The sequence below is a fragment of the Gossypium hirsutum genome, chromosome A01 (genome assembly GCF_007990345.1).
Source record: "Gossypium hirsutum isolate 1008001.06 chromosome A01, Gossypium_hirsutum_v2.1, whole genome shotgun sequence".
Classification (NCBI taxonomy): Eukaryota; Viridiplantae; Streptophyta; class Magnoliopsida; order Malvales; family Malvaceae; genus Gossypium; species Gossypium hirsutum.
In genome coordinates, this window is record NC_053424.1 from 3,004,225 (window position 1) to 3,028,882 (window position 24,658).

General features: G+C 33.7%; 2 pseudogenes; both read left to right on the plus strand.

The window, feature by feature from the left end:
• Window positions 1–240: 240 nt before the first annotated feature.
• LOC107944336 (G-type lectin S-receptor-like serine/threonine-protein kinase At1g11330) lies at window positions 241–5,211 on the plus strand (annotated as a pseudogene).
• A 4,597-nt stretch (window positions 5,212–9,808) lies between these two features.
• LOC107944338 (G-type lectin S-receptor-like serine/threonine-protein kinase At1g11330) lies at window positions 9,809–16,382 on the plus strand (annotated as a pseudogene).
• Window positions 16,383–24,658: the final 8,276 nt, after the last annotated feature.

A 24,658-nucleotide genomic window follows, 5' to 3' on the forward strand; every position in this document is an offset into this window, starting at 1 on the left:
TAATTAAATGATTTTTTTAAACATTTAAAAAGGAAAAAAGACATAATGTTTATCTAACTATAACAAAAAGTCAAAGTTTACATGACACATCATCACATGTTCAAAGCTAATGAACTTTGATTTAAAAATACGTATTTAGAAAAGCAAAGAAACTATGAAAGGGACCATAACACCATAGGATCATTTGACAAGTGGCCTTATCTGTTATTTGACTTTTATTAATATCATTCATACAATCGTAGGATCAGTTCCATGTTCTGCACTTTAACGGTCATGGGGAAAACTATTAGCTGCTCTGTTTTACTAACTTTAATATCTTGCTTTTCCTTGCAGTTTTGTACTGCTTTAGACACCATAACACCATCAAAACCCATCAAAGACCCTGAATCTATAATCTCCCATAGTGGAGTTTTCCGATTGGGATTCTTCAGCTTTGCTAATTCCAGCAATCGTTATGTAGGGATATTGTACCATCAAATCCCCCTACAAACAGTCGTATGGGTAGCGAACAGAAACAAGCCTCTCAAGGACTCTTCTGGGATTCTCAACATATCAGATGATGGCAAACTTGTTGTTTTGAATGGAAAAGCTGAGATTCTTTGGTCATCAAATGTTACGAATTTGGTTCCTAATGCAACAACTGCCAAGCTTTTAGACTCTGGAAACCTTGTCCTCAATAATGGTGAGGATGGAGGAAGCAGCTTATGGGAGAGTTTTCAAGATCCTTCTAATGCCTTCATTGAAACTATGGAGATCGGCACTTATGTTGAAAAGGGTCGTAAAGTGGAGCTGAAATCATGGAAAAGCATTGATGATCCATCTGATGGTAACTTTTCTTTTGCCATTGAGCCTTTCAACATCCCAGAGGGCATCATTCGGAAGAATAACCAGCTCTATTTTCGTACCGGTCCATGGAATGGGAATATCTTTATTGGCGTAATACTCACCGGTTATCTTGATGGGTTTTATATGGCTGTAGATAATCAACAACAAACGTACTATCTCACTTATAAATTTTCTAATAACTCTATGTTGATGTACTATGAACTGAATTCTCAGGGGAAATTCGTCGAACGACGCTGGGATGCGGGGAAAGGGGACTGGGTAAACAGCTACCCTATTCTTCAAACCGATTGTAATGATTATGGGAAGTGTGGGCCATTTGGGATATGCGATTCAACGAAACGACCCATTTGCAGTTGCTTGAAGGGGTTTAAGCCTAGGAATATAGAGGGATGGAGTAAAGGTAATTGGAGTAGTGGGTGTTTGAGGACTACCCCTTTGCAGTGCCAAAGAGATAGCAACAATGGCAGTGAAACAGGCCAAGGAGATGATGGGTTTTTAAGGCTAAAGATGATGAAAGTGCCGGCATTTCCGGACCGGTCATCATTAATTAACAGGGACTGCAAAGATCAATGCTTGAAGAATTGTTCCTGCGTGGCTTATGCGTATGATGATGGCATTGGTTGCATGTTTTGGGGTGGAGATTTGATTGACGTGCAGAAATTCTCCAGTCACGGAGTCGATCTTTACATTCGTCTGCCATCTTCGGAACTTGGTAAACTTGTCTTCCATGTCGACCATGTGTTTTATGAATTGTGTCAATTAATCTGCTTTTTTAGTGTTGAAGTTTTATAAACCAAGTTTCTGGATTTGCAGATAAAGGGAAAAGCAATAAGGTCATTGTCGTTACTACAGCCATTGCGGGCATAGTCATAATAACAATTTCTGCACTCTTCTTATGGTGTAGGATGGCTAAACAAAGAGGTAATAAATTTTGTAGACACCTTTAGATGAGATTCAAATTATAGATAGAATAAAACTGGAATTGGACTGATTTGAAATTGCTGCTTGGAATTCAAGTGAAATTGAATTATAGAAAAATTCAACTCTGTGCTTCTCTGATTTCTATCTCAGGAAGGAATAAAATATGGAAACAGATCAAACTCCAAATTTATAGTGAAAATGTAGAAGAAAAATTAGTTGGAGTTGAACTCCAGCAACTACCACTATTCAATTTCGAAGTACTCGCCACCGCGACGGACAACTTCCATGACACAAAAAAGCTAGGGCAGGGTGGTTTCGGTCCAGTTTACAGGGTAATAATAGATGGTGATTTCCAACAAAGCTAGAGTCACTGAAATGACTTTTTTTTTTTCCATAAATTCTTATGAGCTGAATTTTGTGCGTAGGGAACATTAGACGATGGAAAGGAAATAGCAGTGAAGAGACTGTCGAAAGCTTCGGGGCAAGGATTGGAAGAATTTATGAATGAAGTGGTGGTGATTTCTAAGCTCCAACATCGAAATCTGGTTAGATTATTTGGGTGTTGTGTCGAAGGAGAAGAGAAGATGCTGGTGTATGAGTATATGCCCAACAAAAGTTTGGACGCTTTTCTCTTTGGTTAGTAACTTATACCAATCCTTTTTTACCATTTTCTTTTATCATTCTTCTAATAGTTATATTGGATCTTGATTAAATTTAGAATCTAACTAAATTAGGCAAAACAAAGGGCAAAGCTTTTTCGAATTTGTTTTTTTTATTCACAAAATTCAAACTTAAAATGTCACTTAAGATGTATCGAATTTCTTATCGAATTTCTTATCACTCGATCTAATAAAGATTAGTACAAATTTTTTTTTGGTTGAACTTAAACTTGTCCATGACTTACCCTCTACCTAATCTGATAAGTCTAACTTGCTTGACTTGGTAGGTCCAATCCATACTAGTTAGATCTTGGATATAGTTTGGACTTCTATATAGCCAAATCCAACTTAACTTTAATTATATAAATGTTAGTATATTTTTTTAGGGTTAAATATGTCAAAGTCTTTGTATTTTTTCATAAATTTAAAATTTAGTTTCTACGCTTTTATTTTTAGTAATTTTAGTTATTTCTGTTTTTTAGATTTCAAAATTACAGTTTAACTATTAATACTATTCTAATCATTATGTTAAATTTCTGTTCCTAACAATTTTATTTTTTAGTCACATGATTATCAAGTGATTTTTTTTTAAATTTCAAAATGTCACCTCAACAAATTTAACAAAAAAAAAACACTGTTAACAATTGAACTTGAATGTTGAAATTTAAAAAATAGAGAGACTAAATCTTTAAAAATAAAAATATAGAAACTTACAACATATTTTAACCTAATCATGAATTTTTTGAGAACCAAGCTGAGATCCAACCTAATCAATGAATATGCCTAAACAATCAAATAGCTAGACTTGTAAAATGATCGGATTATTCATCTAGTTCGTACAAATTGGGCGGAGAACTAGAGTTTTATAAGTTCATACTGAAATTATGGTACTTTAAATTTAATTATAAAATATAAAAATATTATTTAAAGTTTTTATTGCTAATAAAGTTGGTCCCCGATTTTATCTGGTGCAAGCCTATGTAAGAAGATATGAAAAATAAGTTATGGCTTGGTCCAAGAACATTCCTAATGTAGTTATATTCCGACATTTAAATAGGAACCTTTATTCATTGTTGAATATTTATTTCAATTGATTGACATAACATCAATTTCGTTCATAATCACAATGAATACAATATGGTAGAAAATACAACGATGATTGTAGTTTAGATCCACTATTATAGGAATTAGCAATTAATCTTGTAGTTCTTATTGTTTAATTTTTGTTATAGATCTATCTATACAAAATGTATTGGATTGGAGAAAACACTTCAATATTATTGAAGGGATTAGTCGAGGATTGCTTTATCTTCATAGAGATTCAAGATTGAAGATTATACATAGAGATCTAAAAGCAAGTAACATTTTACTTGACGAAGAGTTAAATCCAAAAATTTCAGATTTTGGGATGGCCAGGATTTTCGGAGCCAATGAAAATCAAGGCAACACTAAAAGGATTGTTGGAACTTAGTAAGTTCAAACTTTCTCCTTATCATTTAATTTTATTCATTTTTTGGACAAAATATGATATAAATATGTCTATGGTCGGGTAGACCTCAATCGAGTGTGGCCTATTTGGGTTTTGGACTCATTTTACTAATTTAAAAAATAAAATATTAAAAAATATTATTTTAATAATTTTATTATTTAATTTAATTCAAATCCGCTCATGAATAAGTTTAAGTTAAGGTTGTAATTAATGTTGTTTTTAATGTTAAATTCAGTGGTTATATGTCTCCTGAGTATGCAATGCAAGGGCAATTTTCAGAGAAATCAGATGTATTCAGCTTTGGAGTTCTATTGCTAGAGATTGTTAGCGGAAAAAAACACACAAGCTTTTACAACAATGAGTATGATCAGCCTCTTGGGATATGTAAGTATATAGGATAATTTTTTATACCATTCCTATCGCTATTTATATCTCCCCCAAACCCATAATTTAGAGGAAAATACATGCTTAAGTGCACTTAAACCTATGTTGTCTTGTACTATACCAACTAAGAGAACTAAAATGGGGGGGGGGGGGAGGGGTTAAGAAGCCATATTTGGAAGATATTAAGGTTTGGTTCAAGAAAACTTGAATTCAACTCAGTAATTGTTGAATTGAGCTATCATGCAAGCTGAGTTTGAAAATCTTAATACTTATAAAGTAGCTTGCAAACTTAATTGAGCTTTTTTCCTTTAAATTAATATTGAAAAATTTTCAATTCAAACTCGAGCTCGAGTACAAATAATCAAGTTTGAAGTTGAACATGAAAATGAAACTTATTTTAAGCTTAGGTAAAACAAACCTAATCAAGAGAGTTCATGTAGTTCATTCTTTACATCAAATTGATCCAATTGAGCTCTTTTGAAGCTTTGAGTTCAGAGTTTTGGGTTTAGTTGGGCTGGATAATTTAGACACAGTTGTTTTTTGTTTTCAGGCATGGAAACTATGGAACGAAGGCAGTATTTGGGATTTAGTAGACAAGGTTATCTCAGAGTTTGAATCAGATTCAAAGAATGAGAAAGAAATAAGGAGATGCATACATGTTGGATTGCTATGCGTTCAAGAAAATGCTAAAGATAGGCCCACAATGTCTACAGTTGTTTCAATACTTAATAGTGAGATTTCAAATCTTGACATTCCAAAACAACCTGCTTTCACTCAAACACCACTAATCACCCATGATGTTCAAAATAAGGTTTCACTTAATGATGTAACTCTTACAAACTTTGATGGTAGATAAAGATACAAATGACTTATTTTTAACTTTTAGAAATGAAATCTAAGTATTGAAGTTTATCTTTATCTATATTATTATAATATGTTTGACTAAGTTGATGTAATTCAATAATCAAGTCTCAACTCAATTGTAAAATTACCAAAAGCTCAATATTATTTTTGAAGTTATTTACATCTTTTTATACTCTTGATAAATATCGAAAATACATACATCTAAAGAGAATCATTGAGATTTGAATTCAAAACATTATAGTCTTTACTATTTTAACTTTTATATCAAATTTTCATAAACTTGTTATATAATTATTTTTTTTTCAAGTGAGTGTGCCATAATTTAGTATATTTTATTTTTATTGTAATTATCAATTTATTTGTTCGAATCTAGATTAAACTTATTATTGTACTTTAAAGTTGTTACTTTTGTCTCAAATTCTAAAATTTGACTCAACTTAATTTGAACACAAAAAATCAACTCAAATGAATCCAACCGAAACCCAGAAATGAACTAAACCTAAAATAACTGAAAATTAAATTCATTAACTCCCAATGTATATGTCAAAATTGAAGACTTAGTAGACAAGGTGATTTTAGAGTCAAAATTAGATTCAAAATATGAGGAAAAAAAATATAGATATGCATGTGTAACGAGGCCATACCGTCATGTCTTTTGGGAAGAGGTTAATGGTCTCGTAACAGATAGTATCAAAGCAACACTTAATTGCTTGATTTCATGTTAAACATATCAATTAGTGAGGTAAGCAGAGTGGACCAATTGTGATGGAAAATGTAATACTCTGTTTTTTAGTTGTGTCGGAAACAGTGGTTTTCGGACCACAATTCTAATGAGTAAGTCAGTAAATATTATTTATTTAATAGTTACGAGGTCATTAGTGTCATATTAAAATTTGGTTCAGTAATTTTATTGTTTGCATGGTTAATTAAAGAAAAAGGACTAAATTGTAAAAGTTGCAAAAATAATTGCAATTAAGTTATATGTGTTAAATGGATGTAAAGACATGAATTGAGGATGTTAAGTAGTAATTAGACCATAAGTTTTATAGTGGACGGCCATGTTGGGTTATTAAGGAAATTTTAAATAAAATAAAAGGGTAAAATGGTAATTAACAATTTAAAACATAAACTAAAACAAAACTAAAGCTACCATCTTCCTTATTTCTTTTGTGTTCAACCAAAGTCACCATGTTTGGAGACAAAAGAATCGGCCGACCAAACTGGGTTACCTTGCATGTGAGTGATTTATTTGCTTGTTTTTAGTGATTTTTATGTTTTTAGAATTGTTATAACTTAATCTAGTTAACTCGAGGACTAGTCTGTAAAAGTGTTAAATGTTTAGAATGTTACCATGGATAAATTTGAGATGTTCTTGAATTTTATGATAAATTATTAAGTTTGATAATTATATAGTACCATTTTGTAAAGTGGATTTTGTTGATTTTTAAGTTTATGGATTTAATTGAAAATAATAAAAATATGACATGTTTTTCTTGTGAAATTTTAGCATGTGAGGATTGATTTGGGATGGTTATGAATTAGGTTCAATGGGTATAGGGTTTAATTGTGAAAATAATTATATTTTGGTCTTAAGGATCAAATTGAATAAAATGTAAAAGTTTGGGACAAATGTGAAAAACTATAAATAGGAAGCCATGTGCTTTAAATTGAATATTACATGAAATTGATGCTACTAAATTGAAATAAACTATTTTATATATCAAGAACAAGTAGATAATCATGGAAAAGGAAAAGTTGATGACTAGTCCCTAAAACTTTTGCTATCGCTGCAGTTTAGCTCTGGTAAGTTCGTTCAGTTTAGTTTAGTATAATTTGAAATGTTATATTGATTGTGAATTGTGGTTATTGAATATTTTTGGTATAGTTGAATTGGTATAAACTGTTGTGAGTTGAGAAAGTAACTGTCTTGAACATGGTTAACCTAATGATATGTTTTGAGCCCGGATGAATGTAGGATAGGGTATAATTGGCATGCCAATAGGTTATATTGCACGTTGTAGGGGATTGACTTGTGATGAGATGATGATTCCTGATTTATTGTTATCCATTGAATATATCAGAGTTTAGTATTTGTTGCGGGTTATCGTGTTATATTTATAGTAATTCTGACGTGTTACTAGGGGCAGATGTAAAGTCTTCGGGCTTGACACTTGGTGCCCAGGTGTGTTTTTGGAGGGATGTTAGCCTACGAGCTAGGCACTTAGTGCCAAGGCGTGTTCTCGGTTGGCTTGGCTTGTATGAGCTTTTTGATGTGTTTCGGGTGGATAGTTGTGCATCCATATCTGTTATATCGTTCATCGGGCAAATTTCTAGGTGGTAGATGACTTGTTATTGAATTATATAAATGTTTTCATGATTTTTTGATATTATCGTGACTTGATATCGAATGGTCTCGTGTGATTGAATAGATTATACAACTTGTACATATATATTAACTCACTTGTTGAATGATTGTGGATGACATGATTATTGTTTATTAATCTTGTTAAAGTATAATTGCTATGCTTATAAAGTAAGTTTTATTGTTTCATCCGTTGAACTTATTAAGTTTTATTGAAGCTTACTCGTGTCATTTTTCTTATTTTTTCCATAGATAATGTTTTGTGAAATCTGCCGGTCGGATCAACCTGAAGATCACACTATCTAGATATCTATCGGTAGATTTTGACATGTTTACCTTTGGGTTATATGGCATGTAATAGGTGTCTTGTATATGTTTTGGATACTTATTACTTGTGATGTATCTTATACTTGGATGATGTTGTGTAAACTTGATTTTGGCTCACTTGTATATATGTCTTTGGCTTTTGGCTTGTAAATGTCCATATGTATTTGTTTGTCATTTTGGTTTAAGCTACTTGTGAATGAATAAGTTATGGTATGAGTAGATATGAATGGTATGGATGAATTGTAAATTTGGTAAGTGTTTAAAGCATGCAATTGTGAACTTTGAATGTGAATTGGTTAGAGTATGAAATGTGGTGCCATTAAGGACATATTAATTTAGGCACTTAGGTTGAATATTTTGACTTGTTTTAAGCTGGTTTGAAAATGTTTTGAAGGCATGTAAATGTTTGATTTTGATTTGGCTTAGCACCTAGTGTTTTGGCTTGTTTTAGAAGTTATTTTAAGTGCATACAGCCTGGGACACGGGCTATCACACGGTCGTGTTCCATACACGGTCTGCTCATACGACCGTTTGTTATTTTGATTTTAAGTGCAGATTTTTCCACACGACACCAGACTGTTACACGGCTTCGTGTAACCTTATTTTGAATCTCACACAGCCTGTGACACAACTGTGTGACCTTATTTCAATTTGCACACGGGTGGGCACACGGTCTGCAACACGACTGTGTGACCAAAATTTGAAATTGTACAAGATTTGACCGCACGACCATGTTCCTGGACCATATGGCCGTGTGACCCATGTTTCCAAAATTTTTCATATTTTTCTATTTGTATCATTAGTCCCTGATTGTTTCTAAACTACTTTTAAAATATGGTAAACTCGATATAATGCCTGTAATTGTATATATTCTATGTTTAATGTATAGATTGAATATTGATGTTTAAATTAATAATTGAAAGGTTTTATAGTATCATTTGTTTCAATGTGTGCCGTAATACTTCGTATCCTTAACCTGACTGAGGTAAACGAATTATAGATGTTACAAAAAAAAAAAAACTTGTAATAAAAGAGCCAAGAGACTAAATGAGAAACAATATTACGAAAATCACACTAAAAAAAAGTCGGTAGGGTGCATTCATCCACGAAAAGGAAAGGAAAAGAAATCCTTGAATATATACGAGCAAGGTAATGGTCTCAAGACTAATTCATGTTGAATTGGTGTGCGTTTTTAACACTCCAAAACAACCTCTTTCACACCAACACCAATAATTATGTTTAGTGTTGAAAATTAAACTGGTGACTATATATGATATTTATAATTAGAAAATTGTTTAATTAGATGTCGAAATTTAATAATTTACAGGCCACCAAAGTCTATAAGATAGTGTTATATTAGTTTTAGAAATTATGTTTAATAATGATTCAACTAAATTAGCAAGTATTTTATAATTAATGCTATCTGATATCATATTTAATTTGATTATATGGACACCTGTATATGGGTTGGATTATTAGTTCAATTTGACAATATCAGTCCGACTTTGAAAATAAGTTATAAAAAAATAAATTTAATAAAAAAAATGCTAATATTGAATTATTTACTATTTCATTATTATTAATTAATAAATCGGGTTATGGGAATTTACTAACAAATTAATTTTTTTATAATTAAATAACATTAAAATATATCTTTTAAAATAGTAAAAAAATTAATAATAAAATAAGAGTTATATAATATCCAAGCAATAATAATAAAATAGTAACAATATAATAGCGAAAATGCAGCAAAATAATGATAAAACAACAACAAATTTTTTTTCCAAATTCAGGTTAAGTCAAAAAAACTTATTCGAGACCCGACCCGTCTAGAAAACAAGCTTAATTTTTTTTGTCTAAACCTATTTTCGAACTTATAATTTTATTTAAATCTTTTTATTTTTGAGACAAATTTTTAAACTGGATGGAGTGATTCGGTCATGACGAAATCTAACGATGATAGATAGAAATAAAGTGGTAATTGCAGGTAATAATAAAAAATCCCAAAAGTCAAAAGGAGATTTCGTATCAAACCATACAATGGATATTGAAATTTTGATGTAAACATTTGCACCTGCGAGGTATATGATCTCCTATTAGACAACAACTAAAATATAATCAAATAACCTGATTTGTCACAGTGATAGTGATTGTGATCACTTTCATTTACATTTCGATAGTTACTTCAAAATATTTATCTTAATAATCTCTCTAAATTAATTTTTTGAACAAAACTAAACAAAGAAACTTATCAAGAGAATGACACTTGTTCCCCTCGACACAATTCCCTTAACCTATCAAACTTATCTTCAAACATAATTAAGTTAGTTAACCATTAATACCTTTGAGCATTTGCATGAATAATCAATATATTAAAATTATATCTCAGTAAGACAAAGACAAGAGTGTGTACACCCAAGATAAACATTTCAAACACCAATAACATTCATATGGTTGATCATTACAAAAACTCCTATCATTAGGAGTACCTCCTACTCTTTAGCTTCCAACCTACTCTCCCTTTTTGTTCAAATGAAATTTCAATATCTATTTGAGGTGAGTGACCAAATCATTGCATAGAACTATCTATCGATCTCGAATCTACTGGATTACCCTTATCCCTGCTCGACCTTTTGCCATGACTTGATTATGAGATTCAATCGAAGTATAGAGATGAGAACCTTACTGAATTATTTGAAGGCCTGCTGTAGTGGGCACTTTAGAAGCCACTTGGGTAGTCTCAACAATGGGTTCTTCTTCCTTATCAGCATCGGGATGATTTGTAGGGTCATTGATGTGTATCACGTTACTAACTAAATATACGACTAAGGCAAGTGCACCTGCCCATAATAATATAGCTACGGTGAGTCGAGATTTCGTATCCGCAAGGATTAAAAGTATTAGTAATTATTGTTTTCCTTTTATCTAGCTGGCAAATTAAAGTGATTGTTCTTAATCTAAAATTTCTAAATTAATTTAACTAAAGAACGCAACAGAAAATAAATCAAGAAAGCAACCAAATAATAACTAACAAGAGAGACAATACCCAGTAAAGAATCCACCTAGACTTCATCTATTAAGCGATTTATTCACTTGATAATTTGATCCATAGAAATTCCTAAACTATGCTAATATCTCTTTCGAGAGTAAGGGCAACCGACTCTAGGTTGATTAATTGAAATTTTCTTCTAATTAAAACCCTTATTGTCGCATTAACTCGATTTATGGATTCCCCTATTAGATTTGACTCTAATTTGGTAGATTATGTCATCTTGTTTCTAAGATTGCATGCAACTCCACTCAGTTATGCTAGATCTACTCTTAAAAAGGGACCTTTGCTCCACTGATTAAGCATATTAAACATAAATTAATATCCCAAAAATATTAAAATGAGAGATAAGTACACATAATTGAGAACAAGAATCAAGTATTTATCACGTAATAACAGAAATTAAATAATAGAATTCATCATAAGTTTCATCCTCCCTAGGTATCTAGGGAATTAGTTCATAATCGTCAATAGAAAAATCTCAAAGTCAGAATAACCACAAGACATATAGAAACTCATAAAAACTTCGAAATAAATTAAAAGAAGATCTTCAATCTTAATGGAGATTCGTTTCTGAGTTGGCTCATAAGGGTGTTCTTCGAGTGTTTTCTTCAATCTTCTTTGATGACCCTATTATCTCTTCTTCTATTTGGTATTTATAGACTTTAGAATGCTCAGAAAGCCTAAAAATTACATTTTTCCGTGTGTTTGGGAAACATGTTGCAAAATTGACACAGGCTGGCACATGGGCGTGTGTCAAGCACGTGTGGTTTCTAAAATATGCTCTTTTTCTCTAATTTTTTCTCCTTTTACTCTCAAATGCTCACCTAAGTATAAGAATATGAATTAAAAGGATCAGGAGATCAAATTCACCAATTTGCATAAATAATCATCCAAAACGCATTAAGAATGAGATTAAAATATGTTAGTTTTATCATTTATCAGTCATTGAATGTGTGCTTTCCCTTAAGCCATTTTGGTAAAAATTTGAGCTCAACAATAGATCTATTAGGATGTTCAGTGGCTAAAAAAAGTCTTTGATTTTGCTTCAGAAGCACTTGAAAAATCAAAGTACCATAGTAGAGTGGTTCATCCAATGACCTTCTCAAATGTGTTACCTTTTTGGGAGAATTCATTCTCCTAATATAATCTTATTTTAATTTATGGTAATCCTTACGTCTTCTTTCATAAAAAAATCAATTACTAACACAATAATCAAATCATTCATCTTTGAACAAATGACCCGTGGATACGATACTTTTCCATCTATCATGTCATGTCGATGAGAAGATAGTATTTACCATTTCGGGCTATTAATTATACTATTGTAAGTGAAACTTTGTCATGCAAAAATAATATACTCAATATAAAAATTGAGGTAAGTCATATAATGAATTTCACAACTGAATAAATTTATTGTTGAGATAACAATTTTTTTCTTAGTAGACAGTGATATGACCAATTAAGACTAGTTCACGCACTACTCAAAAACTACCTCACTCAATCCTTAAAATCTCAAGTATCATTTCATAAATCATAGCGTCACTTCAAGTTCTGCTCTTAAAAGAAATTCAGAAAACAAAGTCATGGGGAAAACTATTAGCTGCTCTGTTTTACTAGCTTTAATATCTTGTTTTTACTTACCGTTTGGCACTGCTTAGACACTATAACAGCATCAAAATCCATCAAAGACCCTGATGTTATAATCTCCCAGAGTGGAGTTTTCAGATTGGGATTCTTCAGCTTTGCTAACTCTAGCAATCGTTATGTAGGGATACTCTACAATCAAATTCCCATACAAACTGTGGTATGGGTAGCAAATAGAAACAAGCCTGTCAAAGACTTTTCAGGGATTCTCAAGATATCAGACGATGGAAATCTTGTTGTTTTGAATGGAAAGGCTGAGATTCTTTGGTCATCAAATGCGAAGAATTTAGTTCCTAATGCAACAACTGCCCAGCTTTTAGACTCCGGAAACCTTGTCCTCAACAATGGAGTAAACAGTTTATGGGAGAGTTTTGAAGATCCTTCAAATGCCTTCCTTGAAACTATGAAGATCAGCACTGATGTAAAAAAGGGTCGTAAAGTGGAGATAAAATCATGGAAAAGCCCTGATGATCCCTCTGATGGTAACTTTTCTCTTAGCCTTGAACCCTTTAACATCCCAGAGGGTGCTATTTGGAACAATAACCAGCTCTATTATCGGTCCGGCCCATGGAATGGTCAAATCTTCATTGGTGTAATGAATATGAATACCGTTTATCTTGATGGCTTTTACCTTGTTTCTGATGATAAACAACAAACGTACTATTTCACTTACCCATATTCTAATAACTCTTGTTTGTTGTACTATGAACTGGATTCTCAAGGAAAATTGATTGAACGGCAATGGGATGCGGGGAAAGGGGACTGGATAAATTGGTACCCTGTTCTTCAAACAGATTGTGAGGTTTATGGGAAGTGTGGGCCATTTGGCATGTGCGATCCAACGAAACGACCCATTTGCAGTTGCTTGAAGGGGTTTAAGCCTAGGAATAGAGAGGAATGGAGTAGAGGTAATTGGAGTAGTGGGTGTTTTAGGACTACCCTTTTGCAGTGCCAAAGAGATAACAACAACGGCAGTGGGGCAGGCCAAGGAGATGACGGGTTTTTGAAGCTGAAGATGATGAAAGTGCCGGTATTTCCGGACTGGTCATCGGTTATTTATAGCGAGTGCAAAGATCAATGCTTGAAGAATTGTTCGTGCGTGGCTTATGCGTATGATGATGGCATTGGTTGCATGTCTTGGGGTGGAGATTTGATTGACGTGCAGAAATTCTCCACTCGCGGAGTCGATCTTTACATTCGTCTGCCATCTTCGGAACTTGGTAAACTTGTCTTCCATGTCGACCATGTGTTTTATGAGTTGCGTCAATTAATCTGCTTTTTTAGTGTTGAAGTTTTATAAACCAAGTTTCTGGATTTGCAGATAAAGGGAAAGGCAATAAGGTCATTGTCATTACTACAGTCATTGCGGGCATAGTCGTAATAACAATTTCTGCACTCTTCTCATGGTGTAGGATGGCTAAACAAAGAGGTAATAAAATGTCCTTTATTTATTTATTTAATTTGTGTAGTCACCTTTAGAAGAGATTTATTTAATTCTAGATAGAATAAAACTGGAATTGGACTGATCTGAAATTGCTGCCAGGAATTCAAGTGAAATTGACTTATAGAAAAATTCAACTCAGTGCTTCTCTGATTTCTATCTCAGGAAGGAATAAAATATGGATACAGAGTGAAAATTTAGAAGAAAAATTAATTGGAGCTAAACTCCAGCAACTACCACTATTCAATTTCGAAGAACTCGCCACCGCGACGGACAACTTCCATCACACAAAAAAGCTAGGGCAGGGTGGTTTCGGTCCAGTTTACAGGGTAATAAAACGATGGTGATTTCCAACGAACCTAGAGTCAGTGAAATAACTTTTTTTTCCCACCAAGTCTTATGAACTGAATTTTGTGCATAGGGAACATTAGACGATGGAAAGGAAATAGCAGTGAAGAGACTGTCGAAAGCTTCGGGGCAAGGATTGGAAGAATTTATGAACGAAGTGGTGGTGATTTCTAAGCTCCAACATTGAAATCTAGTTAAGTTATTTGGGTGTTGTGTTGAAGGAGAAGAGAAGATGCTGGTGTACGAGTATATGCCCAACAAAAGTTTGGACGCTTTTCTCTTTGGTTAGTAACTTGTACCAATCTTTTTTTACCATTTTCTTTGAGATTCTTTGATATTGGATCTTGATTAAATTTAGAATCTAGCTGAATTAGACCTGAAATAAGGGACAAAGCTTCTCTGAAATTGTTTTCTTCATCCACAGGATTTGAACCTAAAAGGCCATTTAAGGTGTATTGAGCTTTTTACCACTCAGTCGTAAAAATTACAACGATGATTGTAGTTTAGATCCATTATTATAGGAATTAGCTATTAATCTTGTAGTTCTTATTGTTTAATTTTTGTTATAGATCCATCTAAACAAGATGTATTGAATTGGAGAAAACGCTTCAATATTATTGAAGGGATTAGTCGAGGATTACTTTATCTTCATAGAGATTCAAGATTGAAAATTATACACAGAGATCTAAAAGCAAGTAACATTTTACTCATCGAAGAGTTAAATCCAAAAATTTCAGATTTTGGAATGGCCAGGATTTTCAAAGCCAATGAAAATCAAGCCAACACTAAAAGAGTTGTTGGAACTTAGTAAGTTCAAACCTTCTCCCTATCATATATAGATATGTCTATGGTCGGGTAGATCTTAAACGAGTTTGGCCTAGTTGGTTTGTGGACTCATTTTACTGTTTTAAAAAACAAAATATTAAAAAATATTATTTTTTATAATTTTATTATTTAATTTAATCGAAACAACTAATGGATAAGTTTAAGTTAGGGTTGTAATTCATGTTGTTTTTAATGTTAAAATTCAGTGGTTATATGTCTCCTGAGTATGCAATGCAAGGACAATTTTCAGAGAAATCCGATGTATTCAGCTTTGGAGTTCTATTGCTAGAGATTGTTAGTGGAAGAAGAAACACAAGCTTTTACAACAATCAATATGCTCTTAGCCTCTTGGGATATGTAAGTACATAGGATACTTTTTTATACAATTCCTACCACTATTTATAATTCCCGCAAACTCTTAATTTGGAGGAAAATACACACTTAAGCACGATTAAACCCACGTTGTCTAGTATGCTGCAACATCAACTATGCTAATTAAGAGAACTAAAATTTGGGGGGGGTTAAGAAGTCATATTAGGAAGATATTTGGGTTTGGTTCAAGAAAACTTGAATTCAACTCAGTAATAGTTGAGTTGAGCTATCATGTAAGTTGAATTTGAGAATCTTAATATTTAAATAGAGTAGCTTGCAAACTTAATTTAGCTTTTCTCTTCTAAATTAATATTGAAAATTTTCAGTTCAAACTCGAGCTCAAGTACAAATAATCAAGTTTGAAGTTGAGCATGAAAATGAAACTCATTTTAGGCTTAGGTAAAACAAACCTAATCAAGAGAGTTCATGTAGTTTGTTATTTATATCAAATTGATCCAATCGAATTCTTTTGAAGCTTCGAGTTCAAAATTTTGAGTTGAGTTAGGCGAGATAATTTAGGCAAAGTTGTTTTGTGTTTTCAGGCATGGAAACTATGGAACGAAGGCAATATTTGGAGCTTAGTAGACAATGTTATTTTAGAGTTTGAATCAGATTCAAAGAATGAGAAAGAAATAAGGAGATGCATACATGTTGGGTTGCTATGTGTTCAAGAAAATGCTAAAGATAGGCCCACTATGTCTACAGTTGTTTCAATACTTAATAGTGAGATTTCAAATCTTGACACTTCAAAACAACCTGCTTTCACTCAAACACCACAAATCACCCATGATGTTGAAAATAAGGTTTCATTTAATGATGTAACTCTTACAAGCTTTGATGGTAGATAAAGATACAAATGACTTATTTTTAGTTTTTAGAAATAAAATTTAGGTATTGAAATTTATCTTTATCTATATTATTATAATATATTAGACTGAGTTAATATTATTCAATAATGAAGTCTTGACTCAATGGCAAAATTACCAAAAGCTCAATATAATTTTGATGTTATTTATGCCTTTTTATATTTTGATAAATTTTGAAATATACACACATATAAGGAGAATCATTGAGTTTGGACTCAAGACATCATAGTCTTTACTATATCAATTTTTCATTAACTTGTTATATAATTATTTTTTTCAATTGAGTGTGCCACAATGTAGTATATTTTATTTTGATTGTAATTATCAATTTATTTGTTCGAATCAAGAGTAAACTTATTATTGTACTTTAAATTTGCTACCTTTGTCTCAAATTCTAAAATTTAACTAAACTTGATTTGAACACAAAAAATAAACTCAAATAAATTTAATCCGAATTTAGAAATCACCTAAACCTAATTTTAGAGTCAAAATTAGATTCAAAGTATGAGATATGCATGTGCATCGAGGTCATTACCATCGTATCTTTGTTAGACTTATACAAAAATATTCAGAAAAGAAGACTTTCTTACTTTTTATTATTGCTTATTTAATGCATGTAGAAGTCTCATGCATTTATAGGCATACGTACAATAAAGAAACTGCTAGAACAGACTAACTGCAACTGATAACCACACTAACAGTCTTAACTACTTTGATAACTACTCTAACATTCCCCTTGCTTATTTGTTTTTATATTACAAAGATCTTTCGATGGCAGCACTCGAAGAGCACGTCTGAAGGAAGAAAATTGCTTAGGCGTGATTGGTTTTGTAAGGACGTCTGCAATTTGTTGAGCAGAGGGAACAAAATTGACTTGTAAACAACCAGCAAGTATTTTTTCACGAACAAAATGATGGTCTATTTCAACGTGTTTCATTTTAGTATGATGAGTAGGATTTTCAGCAACAGATACTGTAGAAGAGTTGTCGCACCAGATGGTTGGTATCTTAGACATTGACATTCCAACTTCATTTAGCAACTGTTGAATAGATAGGAGTTCAGACACGCAGTTAGCCAAGCTGCGATATTCTGCTTCAGCAGAGGATCGAGAGACTACAGACTGTTTCTTTGAACACCAAGCCACCAGATTTGATCCAAGATATACCACATATCCAGAAGTGGAACGCCGATCTTCAATGGAAGAAGCCCAGTCAGCATCCGAATATCCTACCAGTTCTAGTTGTCCTGCTGTAAGACACAAACCATGGTCCATGGTGCCAGCTAAATATCTTAATACCCGTTTGACTGCTCTCTAGTGAGTGTCACTTGGTGCACTCATGTATTGGCTAACTTTATTGGTGCAGAACGACAAGTCAGGCCGTGTAATACAAACATATTGAAGCATGCCCACAACACTTCTATATAAGTGCACATCAGAAAATGGAGGACTGCCATCAGAAGCTACTAGCTTAGGCGTGCTTACCATCGGAGTTGGTGTGGATGCTGCTCCAAGCATTCCAGTCTTCTCAAGTAGTTCAGTAACATATTTCTTTTGACTGAGCATCAGCCCCTGTGAAGTGCGTCGAACATCAATGCCCAAAAAAAACTGAGTGCTCCCATGTCCTTGAGAGCAAATTTGCTGTGAAGACGCTGCACAACATCTTCAATGTCTTGATCATGACTTCCAGTAAGAACAATATCATCAACATATACCATGAGTAGAAGACACTTCCCATCAAACACACGAATGAACAAGGATGAATCAGCTTTAGATGCTTGAAAATCGAGTTGAGTCACGAGATACTCCTTAAGAGTCTGAAACCAGGCACGAGGAGCTTGTCTCAAACCATACAGTGCTTTATTTAGTTTGCACACCAGTTTCTGACCAGAGACACTTGGGACTTCAAAGCCAGGAGGTTGGTCCATGTATATTTCTTCAGTAAGCTTACCATTGAGGAAAGCATTGTTGATGTCGACTTGGCGAAGAGACCACCCTGCATAATTGCAAGTGAAAGAACAGTGGGGATGGTGGAAGCTCGAACGACTGGACTATACGTATTATGAAAATCAAACCCAGCATGTTGAGAAAAACCTTTTGCAACTAACCGAGCCTTGTATCTGTCAATGGAGCCATCAGACTTTCTTTTTACCTTAAACAACCATTTGCACCCTACTGCCCTCCGATTCTCTTGAAGGGAGCACAAAGTCCAGGTATTATTTCGTGCCAAGGCTTGGAGCTCACTATAAACTGCTTCCTGCCAACACTCAAACCTCATTGCTTCATGAATATTGGAAGGATCATCTTTTGGGGAAGAAGCTGCTGTACTAAGATACACATTTGGCTTAAAAACTCCAGCCTTGCTTCTGGTAATCATGTGATGATTGTTGAGTGTCAAGGGTTGGAGGGTTTGATCCTGTTGTTGAAGAGAAGTCGACACAGGTGCGGATTGTGGGGATGGTATTGTTTGTTGAGAAAAAGGTGGTAAAGGTGATAAAGTAGGTGTATTATGTATTACATTATGGGAAGCAGATTGTGAGTGAGACATTGAATGTGATGGAAAAGGTGTAGTGGAGGTAGGTGGCGTATTTGGTGGAGGTGTAAGCAAAGTGCTAGAACACGACACATGAGGTGAAGGAACAACTAAAGTTTAGCACTAACTTGTGGACTAGAAATAGGTGATGTGACTGGTGAATAATGACTTTTGTATGGAAAAGTAGTTTCATTAAAGGTGACATGACAGGTGACATAGACTTTGCCATTGGGGTCTTTACATTTATAACCTTTATGTACTGAAGAGTAACCTAGAAAAACACAGGGTATTGAACGAAATTGCAGCTTTGTTTTTGTGAACGGCCTAAGATTTGGAAAACACAAGCAGCCAAAAGTTCGAAGAAAAGAATAATCAGGTTTCGTTTTAAACAATTGCTCATATGGGGATATATTACCTAGAGGTTGAGATGGTAATCGGTTAACCAGAAACACAGCACTACAGAAGGCTTCATTCCAAAAACTTAATGGCATGGTGGCATGAGCTAACATAGACAAGCCTGTTTCAACCACCTGACGATGCTTGCGTTCAACAAGTCCATTTTGAGCAGACGTGTATGGACAGGTGAAGCGATGCAGTATTCCTTGCTGAGCTAAATAATTTTTTACCACTTGAAACTCCCCTCCTCTATCTGTTTGCAGAACTTTAAGTTTTGCACCCAACACTCTCTCAGCTTGGCGATGGAACTGTGGAAAAATACCAGCAACATCAGATTTGTTCTTCAAAAAATAGAGCCATGTATAGCGCGAGTAAGCGTCAGTAAATGCAACATAATAGCGAAACCCATTAGACACAACCGGAGCGGGCCCCCAAACATCGGCAACAACCAGTTGTAGAGGAGCAGTATAAACCGTGCTGGACTTGACAAACGGAAGTTTACGCTCCTTACCCAGATGACAAGCAATACAATTGACCATTTTATTAATATCAGTAGCCTGTATATTACAACTTGCAAGTGCCTTAGAAAGAACAACATGACATGGATGTCCTAGTCTAGAGTGCCAAATACTAAGAGGAAGCTTCATAGTAGTTGTAAAACATTGAGCAGATGTGGAGGATACAGGAGTTGCTGTAGACTTGTTAAGATGAAGTCGATATAACCCCTGATGCTCTGAGCCTCGAAGAAGAACTTCTCTAGTCTGTAAATCACGCACCTGACACTGAGTAGGGAAAAACTCAAACATTACTTGATTATCTTTGGCAAACTTGGATACTGACAAAAGATTCTTAGTAATTCCAGGAACTAGCAACAAAGACCTCATGAACAGTGGTCTAGATCGAGTAAGTAAGGATGATTGTCCAGTAGACATAACAGGGAGAGCTGCACCATTGCCTACAAATACCTTACCTGGCCCTTTATATGCACCACCGTCTCCAATAGAAGTAACCGAATTTGTGAGATGATGGGTTGCACCAGAATCTGGATACCAAGAGTTATCAGCAACTATTTCTGGAGTTGCCAAATATGCTTGAGACTGTGTTGCACCAGGGACTGGCGTGAAACCTTGTGTACTCCATTGTGCACTTGGCGAGAAGGGAGGCCATGTTGTCACAGAAGGACCGGCCATGCACATATTGACTTGTGGGGGAGGCCTGTAATTATTGCTCTTGTAAGTGGAATCAAATCAATGATAACACCGATCAACAAGATGACTAGGTTTTCCACATAATTGACACTGAATTTTTGAGTTGGAATAACATCCTCGACCACGCCCCCGAGTTGCATTTGTTGGTCGATAAGCAGGCATAGAACCATTAGAACCAACAGTTTCAGAAGGTTGGTGAGACACAAGATTCGCAGAGCCAGAGATATCACTACTAACCACCTGTTGTCGAGTCTCAGCATCAAGAAGCATTGACACCACTCCTTGTACTGTGTAGGGCACTTGATTGGCTGTAACAATAGAGATAACAGATTCGTATTCGGGAGGAAGACCATTAAGAATTGCTGTCACATGCTCACGCTCACTAATGACTTCACCACAACTAGCAAGATTATCACAACAACTTTTAATTTTCATCAAAAATTCTTTCATGTTCAAATCTCCTTTTCGTTGAGAATGCAAGTTTCGACGATAAAACATCAGTTTAGAGGTGGTTTTACTGCCAAACAAAGTAACTACAGCATTCCAGATTTTGGCACTGGTGTCCATACCTATCAAATGCGGAAGAACTGCCTGACTAATGGAAGACAATAACCACGACGCAAGGGCACTGTCCTGTTGCTCAAAACGTTCAAATTCTGGATTTTCATGTTGACCGCCACTTTCATCAGAAATAAACTGTGGAGGAAGAGTTTGTTGAATATCCAGAAAACGCTGAAGCTTGTGCGCTTTTATCGCCAAGAGGACCTGCTGTTTCCATAACAAAAACGTATCATCATCAAGAAGAACGCTAATCTTCTTTGTAGAGAAGAACCTGCTGTCAAGCAATCCATCAGAAGAGCTAGCAGCCATATCAACCAAGAAAATCTGCACAGCGGTTAACAAGAAAGAAACGCCAGGAAAGAACTTACAACTGATACCATGTTAGACTTATACAAAAATATTCAGAAAAGAAGACTTTCTTACTTTTTATTATTGCTTATTTAATGCATGTAGAAGTCTCATGCATTTATAGGCATACGTACAATAAAGAAACTGCTAGAACAGACTAACTGCAACTGATAACCACACTAACAGTCTTAACTACTTTGATAACTACTCTAACAATCTTTTGGGCAGAGGTTAATAGTCCTTTAACTGATAGTATCAAAGCAAAACTTGATTGCTTGATTTCATGTTGAACATCCCAATGGGTGAGGTAAGCAGAGTGGGCCAATGGCGATGGAAAAAATTGTAATAAAAGAGCCATCAAATTGTACGAAACAAAGATATTATCCATTTTTAATAATTTAATGTCTATCAATAATTTCATCTTGAATTTTAAGGTTATTGATCTCCTGGCGTCACTATTTTATATAATCATTTTCCTATTATGGTAAGCGCAATAAAAGAATAGGTAGGATGCATTGGGTAATGGTCTCTGAGACTCATGCATGTTGAATTGGTATGAGTTGTTAACACTCCAAAACAACCTCTTTCACATAAACACCAATAATTATGTTTAGTGTTGAAAATTAAACTGCATAATTAGCAAATTGTTTAATTAGATGTTGAAATTTAATAATTTACCGGCCATCAAAGTCTATCAGATAGAGTTATATTAGTGTTGAAATTATGTTTAGAAATGATTCAACTAAATTAACAAGTATTTTATAATTAATGCTATCTGATATCATATTTAATTTGATTCTATGGGTTGGACTATTAATTTAATTTAACAATATCGATATGGTTTTGGAAATAAATTATATATTTTTAAATTTAATAAAAAATAAAATACTAATATTGATTTTTTTAATATTTTATTATTATTAATTAATAAATCAGGTTATGAAAATAGTAAGAAAATTAATAATAAAATAAAAGTTATACAAAATTCAAAACAATAATAACAAAATAGTAGCAATATAATAGCGAAAAAGCAGCAAAGCAGTGACAAAACAACAATTTTTTTTTTGCAAATTCGGGTTAGGTAAAATAATCTTACTTGAGACCCAACCCGTCTAGAAAATGAGTCTAATTTTTTTGTCAAAACCTATTTTTTAAATCTATAATTTTACTCAAACCCTCTTACTTCTTGGATGGACCTCCAAAATGAATCAAATAACTTGGCCATCATCACGTGATACGTGAGAGTTGATTTTGTTGGTACACCAATGGAAATAAAATGGCAATTACGCTTCTAATTATGTATGAAAGCATTGGAAATAAAAAAAATTCTCGAAAATCAAAAGGCGATTTCGTATCAAACCATACAATGAATATTGAAATTTTGATGTGAGCATTTGCAGCTGCCATGGGACTTCATTACAAATTGATGTCCAATCAAACAAAAAAAAATATAAAAATAGAGTCTAAAGTCTGAAATAACCAAGAAAAACTCTATCATTAGGAGTAACAAAAACAACCACCATCACCATTGCATCACCATTACCTTCATCAATACCTCCTTCTCTTTAGCTTCTAGCCTCCTCCCCTTTTTGTTCAAATGATATGTCAATGTATCACTATTTAAGGTGAGTTAGCAAATAATTGCACAAGGCCATTTCTCGATCTCAAATCTACTGGATGACTCTTATCCTTGCTCGATGCTTAGCCATGACTTGATTGCGAGAGTCAATCGAAGTATTGAGATGACGAATCATCCTTTTGTTGAACCCTACTGAATTATTTGAAAGGCCTAATGGGCACTTTAGGAGCCACTTGGGTAGTCTTCAGCATTCGGATGATTTGTAGGGTTATTGAATGTGTGCTTTCCATTGAGTCATTTTGGTGAAAATTTGAGCTCAACAATAGCTCTCTTAATATGTTCAGTGGCTCAAACAAGTCTTTGATTTTGCTTCGCAAGTAACTGAAAAATCAAAGTTCCATACTTTGAAGTCTTCCTATTATATACTATTATAAAAGTTATTTATAAAGTGCTAATTCAATGATCATATTATGTTGTAACCTTTATAGAACATCCTTAATTTCTTAAGGATTTTCAATATTATCCTATTTTATCTCATGTAATCATTATATCTTTTTTCTTGAAAAAGTTAATTATTAACAATAGTAATTAAATCATTCGTATATTTAATAAATGACTCTTGAATACGTTACTTTTTTTATCTATCATGTCATGTCAATTAGAGGATATTCTTTACCCTTTTAGGCTATTAATTTTGCTATTACACGTGAAATTGTCATGCAAAAGTTGTATACTTAACATACCGGTTTTTAATTTTATTACCAATTGAAATCAAATTTTTTATATATCAAAATATAGAGTCACGCACACATAATTCGTCACTCACTTAAATTTGAGATAAGTCACATTATAAAAATTACAAATGAATAAATTTATAAACGTATGTAAAAAAGTTTTATTATGACCGGTTAGCACTAATTCAGACAATACTCAAAAACTGCTTCACACAATCCTTAAAATCTCAAATATCATTCATAAATCATAGCGTCACTTCAAGTTCTGCTCTTAAAAGAAATTCAGAAAACAAAGTCATGGGAAAAACTATTAGCTGCTCGGTTTTACTAGCTTTAATATCTTGCTTTTACTTTCTATTTGCCACTGCTTTAGACACCATAACACCATCAAAATCCATCAAAGATCCTGAATTTATAATCTCCCAGAATGTTGTTTTCCAATTGGGATTCTTCAGCTTGGCTAACTCCAGCAGTCGTTATGTAGGGATACTCTACAATCAAATCCTCGTACAAACTATTGTATGTGTAGCAAATAGAAACAGACCTCTCAAAGACTCTTTTGGGATTCTCAACATATCAGATGATGGAAACCTTGTTGTTTCCAATGGAAAAGCTCAGGTTCTTTGGTCATCACATGTTAACAATACAGCTCTTAATCCAACAACTGCCCAGCTTTTAGACTCTGGAAACCTTGTCCTTAGTAATGGTGATGATGGAGCAAGCAGCTTATGGGAGAGTTTTGAAGATCCTTCTAATGCCTTCCTTCAAACTATGAAGATCAGCACTGATGTCAAAAAGGGTCAAAAAGTGGAGATCAAATCATGGAAAGCCCTGATGATCCATCTGATGGTAACTTTTCTCTTGGTATTGAACCTTTCAATATCCTAGGGGTTGTCATTTG